At 36.4% G+C, this 7,577-nt stretch overlaps 1 long non-coding RNA gene across 1 annotated transcript; it reads left to right on the forward strand.

Moving 5' to 3' along the window:
* The first annotated feature begins 4,014 nt into the window (after positions 1 to 4,014).
* On the forward strand, positions 4,015 to 4,701 carry LOC125262848. The gene is made up of 2 exons (XR_007183634.1): positions 4,015 to 4,203; positions 4,308 to 4,701. It is a non-coding gene; the product is annotated as an uncharacterized LOC125262848 (long non-coding RNA).
* The last annotated feature ends 2,876 nt before the right edge of the window (positions 4,702 to 7,577 follow it).

Here is a 7,577-nt window from a genome sequence, read left to right on the forward strand (position 1 = left end):
TATAATATTAATATTGAACCACTGTACTCACATGAACTGATTTAAATATGTTTTTAGTACCTTTATGGATCTTGAGAGAGGAAATGTCATTGCTCCCTATGCAGGCCTCACGGAGCCATCTGATTTCAACAGAAATATCTTAATTTGCGTTCTGAATATTAACAAAGGTGTGGAACGGCATGAGGGTGAGTAATAAATGACAGAATTTTCATTTTTGTGTGAACTAACCCTTTAAGTGTTTTAAATAAACTGTAGCAATTAACATTTTGTCAGAACCTCTAGTAAATTTAGTTATTTTATTTAGTTGTCTATTCAGAATCGTGGGAGAATCATGATCTATTTAAAAAAAAAAAAAAAAAAATTGTGATTCTCAATTTATCCAGAATTGTGCTGCTCTAGTATTTGATGTTCAATTATTCATCTCTTCTTCTTCTTCTATTATTTATTAACAATTTATACAGTGAAAGAAATTGACTAATTTGCTTTTTTAAGTTAAATTATTATGCAAATTATATAAAGTAAGCAATTATGTAAATATTCTAGTTAATATTGTTAGGCTACTTAGTATAACTACTAAGTGACAGCTGATGGAGACTCAATATTAACATTACACATTTTGAAATGCAACGGCGCTGATCTACTGTCACTAATAACTGAATGCAAGTTCACCCGCTGGCTAAATGATCGTAAAGCATGGCATAAAGGTTAAGTGTATTATTCCTGTGCTACTGGCACTAAAAGGACTGTAAAAATAAACTCACTTAATTGGTTGAACCAGTGTTACTGTTGTCGAGCAGGTCAGGATGTTCAAACAAACAGCAATGTTTTGATGGCGGCACAGTGTTTACACTTAAGGGAAACATGGAAAACATAGTAATAGATGTCTCCCCAGAAAAGTATTTTAACATTGGAAAAAAAAAAAGTATCTGTACAAATATGCTATATCTTGTCTGTATCTGTACAAATGTTTCCATTAGGAATATATAAACATCAGCAAAACATGAGCATTTTTGCATACGGATGGTTTTTGGTTGTGCTGCACTCAGTTTATACCCCAATTCCCATTTTAAGGGAGTCTCTGCTTTATGAATAATAGATGTTTATTTTTTTTGTGTGTAGCATACTTCCAGTATGTAGGTCATTTAGGACTTTGTATCTGAACATGCTGCTAAAACGTTACAGGCTCATTGCCTCTAGCTCAAATGTCACTTCCGTCTCAGCATTTGTGTTGTAGTTTCAGAAAAATCCTATCTGCTTTATCGAGGAAACAATTTTATCAGTGAGATATTGAAAAAGGAGACGGCTAATGCATGCTGCAGATGCTATTATCAAGAGATCCATTAACTGCATCGCTGTGTGAAGAATAGCGTCTAAGTGTGCATGTGTTCATTGTGCATGCATTGTGAATCAGGGTGAAAAATGCTACTAAGTGCTTTCAGCCAACGCTAGTGCTAAACTGAGTGAAGTATTGTGAAACATTTTGAAAGAAAAGAAACAAATTTTTGTATCTGGTTTAAACATTCTGTTGATATTATGACTTGTTCTCCCTTGAAAATAGGTTGGAGATAGCTTAAGAATCAAACGCATGTTAAAGACGCAAATGGGCAAGCTAAGAGAACTGATCCACAGAGGTCAAATTCAATGTTTTAGTCATGTCTTTTGGCGAAAATGTCTTTAAGATTTAGCCAATATTTTGTCATTTCATATTTATGAGGTTAATTTGTGGCATTTATGACTGCGTAGCTTGTTAAGGCAACAACATATTCACAATGTTACACTTTGTGACTAGCACATAGTTTCATTGTCTGTGCAGGTCAAGGTTGTAATATCACATTATTGTTGCATCTGTAACAGAGCTGACACGAGCAGATGAAGACAATAGCGCAGAGAACTCAAGTGCAGTTCATTTACAGTGAAAATCCAAAAACATACATAACATATACTCCTCAGATGCTCTAACGGGCAGTGTTGTCAAAAGTACTGACTGCGATACCAAGTCGGTACTGAAATTTAAAAAATGCGACGCTTTGAGCGCTGTTTTGCGGATTCGTAAAAGCCTCCTGATTGGCCTTTGTGTTCACGTGCTCATCAGATATGTCTGTGATTGTCTACAATGATCAACGCACGGGAGCGTTTGGAAGTGCACAGAAGTGTTTGAATTTGAACTTGAAAGCAGGAGCGTTTGAAAGCAGGCGTCTATCAGCTCACGTGTGTATCTGTCAGAGGTGTTTACGAATCCGCTCGGCAGCACTCAAAGCGTCATATTTTTTTTTTAATTTAAGTACCGACTTAGTATCGAAGTCAATATTTTTGACAACACTACTAAAGGGTGGATGGGATGGAGAGCCAGGCCCATTAAGAGTAAGAGGGTCTCGATCATGGCGTGGACCATAAAACGTTGGAAGGTCTGGACTTTCGAGACCATGAAGTATCAGGTGGCCATGGTAAAGTCAACGGATTTGGGGACAACCAGGGCGGAGTCAGTGGATGAGATGAAGGCAGATCTGGCAGAATAGCTAGCAGAAGATCCTTCGTGGCTGTGACATGGAGAACAGAAAGTATGTGAACAGACGTGACAGTGGCTATTGTTGATTAATATTATATAGGATGCCCTTAAAGTGTTAGTTAACCCACAAATGAAATTTCTGTCTTTTGGGGCAGTCGTGGCCTAATGTATAGAGAGTCGGACTTGTAACCCAAAGGTCATGGGTTCGAGTCTCAGGTCCGGCAGGGATTGTCGGTGAGGGGAGTGAATATCCAGCGCTCTCCCCACTCTCAATACCACACTCTTAGAAAAAAAGGTTCTTTGGGGTTCTATATAGAACCCTAGGGTTCTTTAACCAACTTTATAGAACCCTTTCTGCCTAAAAGGTTCTATATAAGGAGAAAGAACCCTTTTGGCACAAAGGGTTATTTGGGCTAAATGTGCTTTATATACATTTATTTAAATGATTACACTATTGAACATTATATTTGTGTTTTTACTTAAATTTTACTTAGGCACGCCTTTCATTCTGAAGAAAACAAACTTATATACATTTTCAAGTTTAATAGGTTTATCAGAAAAAATAATTGCTGCATTATCCTGTAATGGAAAAAAAAAATCTAAATTAAATATAGCCTACGTTGTTTCTGGATCTAGGCGCTAGGGGCAGAACTCTGCCATCTGCTGGTAAAATAAAATCCTGTAGGAATTACTTTGATTCTGAAAGTCAATTCTTATAACCCAACCCTCCAAAAAGATCCATTAAACGATGTTCGACAAAAACAGCAAATAACTTGCATGTGTATGCGCTGATCAGTTCTGTACTGTCTGCAAGCGCAGTGTTGGATTTCAGCCGCGCGCGCGCGAGTAATTAGAATGCGCGTGAACGCAGCATTTTAAACTTCAACCGTTACGGACGTCCGTTTGAGCTCAGCGCTCGAGAGGACGACGATTAAATTGGTAAGTGAGAAAATTAATATCTCTTACGTTATTTTAATTACATTTGCCTAAATCCTTGATATATTTACACATCTTACATGTTTTTTTTCAAGAAGCAAAAAAAAGAAATGTGGTTTACGGTGCTGTCCGGCCGGGCCTGCGCTATTCTCCGCCAGGAGGTTTGTCATTTCTCATTTCTTACATGAATTCCTAAAATCTCTGTTAAAACGGTTGTGGACTGATCAATAATTGGGGCTAGAGTTCATGTTATATCCTAATACACTTTTCTTTGTACTGTAGATTGTATTGGACCTAGAAAACGCTTGAAACGATGTTTCAGGAGCAGTTAAATCACGTGATCACAGCCAGACCGCAAGAGAAACCCGAAGAACAAAGAGGAGGTGATGAGGATGTTTGTTCTGTGGATATAGCTGTGAGTATTTGGTGTTTGCAGTTATAGCAAACTTTTTTCTGAATTAATTGAAGGCCTAATTTATGGTAAACACTGTATTTGGTTCTTGAAGATGCATTATGAAATGAAGATGAAGAAAATACCTTCAACTGCAAACCAATGACACAAAAAAGTACATTTTTACTCACAGTACCAACTTTGGGAAACTTATGAAGTGGCTTATAGTTGTTTTTCTATTTTCCATGTTTAATGCAATAATTAATAATAATAAATTAATATTTCTGTTTGCACTCTCACTGCAGGGATGGACTCTGGAGTGCAGCATTACTTCAATAAGATGAAAATAACACACTCCTCTATGATTCACGTAAGTTTTAAGATGTAATTGTGAGAGATTACTTTCTGTTTTCTGTTGTACTGTACACTCCATAAGTCTAATAAATGTTTTTCTGACTTGCATCTCCATCTTAGGATGTCAAGCCCCCTGAACGCAAAGAGAGTCTGCATCAAAATGGACGTGAACCTGATTGAAAACACAGGATGTCAAAAGTACCTGTTGGCTGTCTACTTTTTGTTCAGTATGGAGCATCCAAAAGCCAGTTTCTTTCATTCAGCACTATTTAGCCCTTCTCAGTACTGAATTTACCATGGGTCATTTGTTTTTATTGTTTAAATGCTTATCTGAATGTTAAATTATCATTTAACGCTTATGAATTTAAAAACAATTCTACTAGCTAGTCTTTTAGTTCATTTTTTAAGAAACATTTATTTATGTTAACTCTTCTAACTATTGCTCTATGAATTGCAGTGTGTTTTATGTTGTTTGTGTCATTGTAAATGCTAATAAAAATGTCTTAAATGATTACATATTATGTTGATGTGTTATGCCTATGGGTATTTAAGTTTTTCTAGTGATAAAGTAACTATATAAGCAGGTTAATTCATAAAATTTAATTAAAATAAATTAAAAACTAAATCAATAAAATGAACCCCTAAAAGGTTCTATATAGAACCTTTTTTTCTGGCAATAAAGAACCCTAAAGGGTTCTTTTGATTAAACCCTTAAAAAGGGTTCTATATAGAACCTTTTAGGGGTTCCATATACGTAGCGCCTGATAGAACCTTTTTTGGTTCTATATAGAACCTTTTCTTCTAAGAGTGCACGACTGAGGTGAGACCCTTGAGCAAGGCACCGTACCCCCAACTGCTCCCCGGGCGCCGCAGCAATGGCTGCCCACTGCTTCGGGTGTGTGTTCACTGCTATGTGGGTGCACTTGGATGGGTTAAATGCAGAGCACAAATTCCGAGTATGGGTCACCATACTTGGCCACAAGTCACTTCACTTTATTTTTAATTACTCATCCTCATGTCGTTCCAAACCTGTAAGTCCTTTGTTCTTCTTCAGAACACAAATTAATATATTTTCGATGGTACTAAAGTCAAAGTTAAAATAGTCAATGTGACTACAGTGGTTCAACCTTAATTTTGTTACATGATTACATCTGTACCAATTTCATGGGCCTTATGCTTTCAATTTGAGCCAATGCAGATGAATGAGCAAAGTTATATCAGGGCAAGACCAACCTGATTCTAAAGCAAATTGTGATTGTTTGTTTGAGAGAGTGCAATGATTGGTCAGCACAAATGACTGTTATCTGATTGGCTTAAGTAGACGGTGAGTAGAGTCCACTTATTTGTGGATTTGTCTGAACGTCTTGACTCTAGAAGTGTGACAAATGCATGGATCTACAAATGCACAGGAAGTGATTCACAAATGTACAGAAAGCTATTCACAAATGAATCTTTGAATATGAATATTTCTGAATCTTAGTCTATTTATATGGGGTAATGCAACAATTCTAACCTCATAAACATTGACTGGTACAAAAACAAAAATCACCCTGTCTCTCACGCGTCTTGTTTTGAGAAGTCTGGCAAAGGTGATGTTCTTCCTGAGAAACGATAAGAACCCAGCAGCCACCTGCAGTTAACCTTGAATTAACCTCCTGTCAGACCACTGACATTACCTTCTCTGCTGTTTTAGGAGGAAACTTACTTTTGTGATATTAAAAATACACATATGCTTCACCCATTTTTGCAAACCTTTCATGAAATTTGTTCCTGTTGTAAGATGAATGTGGATCCATCTTTTTGTACATAAATTTCAGTTGAATAGAACCATTTAATTATTTTTTAGTATTTGTTTAGCATCTTGACATTATTTTTATGACAATTTGAGCACATTTAATCCCAAACTGTAATTACTGTAATGCAACCCAGATTTTCACGTTTGAGTGTTTATAATTCACATTATCAATGATGATTTTCAGTAAATTCTTATTACTTTTAATATACTAGTAATGAAAAACATCATATATATATATATATATATATATATATATATATATATATATATATATATATATATATATATATAGTAATTTACTTTTTTATTCTGAAGGAATGGGTTTCCATATAGCCTGCATATGATTTGCTTTGAAAATGTTTGTATGAAGTTGTCATGGAGACAGAAGTTTCTGATGCGTATCGTCTTCCATCACCAGCCTGAGGGAGGTGTCCTCCAGTTTTGGAGGGAAGGTTAATCGTGTGGTGATGGGGCAAGGAAAGGATACAAAAGGGTCATTGGTTTTCAAAGTGATTGTAAAACTGGTTTGGCTGGTTCCTAAGTTGTGAGAAGGGGCGACTTTGTGACTCCTGAGCTTGTAGTTGATGACCCAAAGTGCCCTTGTGTTATTGATGTAAAACGTCCCTCTCCAGCTGCCCCATGTAATCCCTCTTGGCTGACACTCTGGCCTGGTTTAGCTTAGCCTTGACCGCTTGAATCACTCCATGTTTCTCTCAAGCTCCCTCAGGTCTCTGGAGAACCTGATCGTTTTCGAATGTGATGACTGCTTTCTTGGGGAGAATGAAATATAGGAGTTGACAGTATCGGTAAATCAATCCATGTTGGAGCACATATCTCTAGAGACTTCCAAGTCAGTAATGTAAAAACAGCCCTGCGCTGCACCTGTTGCTGTCTGTCGTTGGCTCCTGCTTTCGGAAAGCTTGGCCCAGCTCAGCCGTCTTCCTGTGGGTTTGGGATCAGCATGATCTGCTTTAAGCTGTAGAAAAATACAGAACACAACATAGATTTCACAAACTCTCTTTTAAAGGTGTAATGTGTTGATTAATTTATTTAAACAAAACGTAAAAATGCAATTCGCACACACGGCTTAAATATTCCATATTAAAATTTACGATTTTTTTTTTACGATTTTTAATAGTTTAGTTAACAATAATAACATTGTTGACTCGATATTATAGTAAAAAAAAGAAAATCTTGAAAAGAAGAAAAAAACAACAACAACAACGTAGTAATTAGTTTGTCATAAAAAACGGCTTAAAGGGATAGTTCACCCAAAAATGAAAATTCTGTTATCATTTACTCACCCTCAAGTTGTTCCAAACCTGTATACATTTCTTTGCTCTGCTGTACACAAAGAAAAATATTTGAAAGAATGTTTGTAACCAAGCAGATCTCGCCCCCCATTGACTGCCATAGTAGGGGGAAAAAAAATATGATCTATGATCTGCTCGGTTACAAACATCCTTCCAAATATCTTCCTTTGTGTACAGCAGAGCAAAGAAATTGATACCGGTTTGGAACAACTTGAAGGTGAGTAAATGATGACTATCCATTTAATTTAACAATATTGGAAAAACTTTTGTTCACCAAATTAG

This window comes from Megalobrama amblycephala, linkage group LG2, assembly GCF_018812025.1.
Source record: "Megalobrama amblycephala isolate DHTTF-2021 linkage group LG2, ASM1881202v1, whole genome shotgun sequence".
In the NCBI taxonomy this organism is placed as follows: Eukaryota; Metazoa; Chordata; class Actinopteri; order Cypriniformes; family Xenocyprididae; genus Megalobrama; species Megalobrama amblycephala.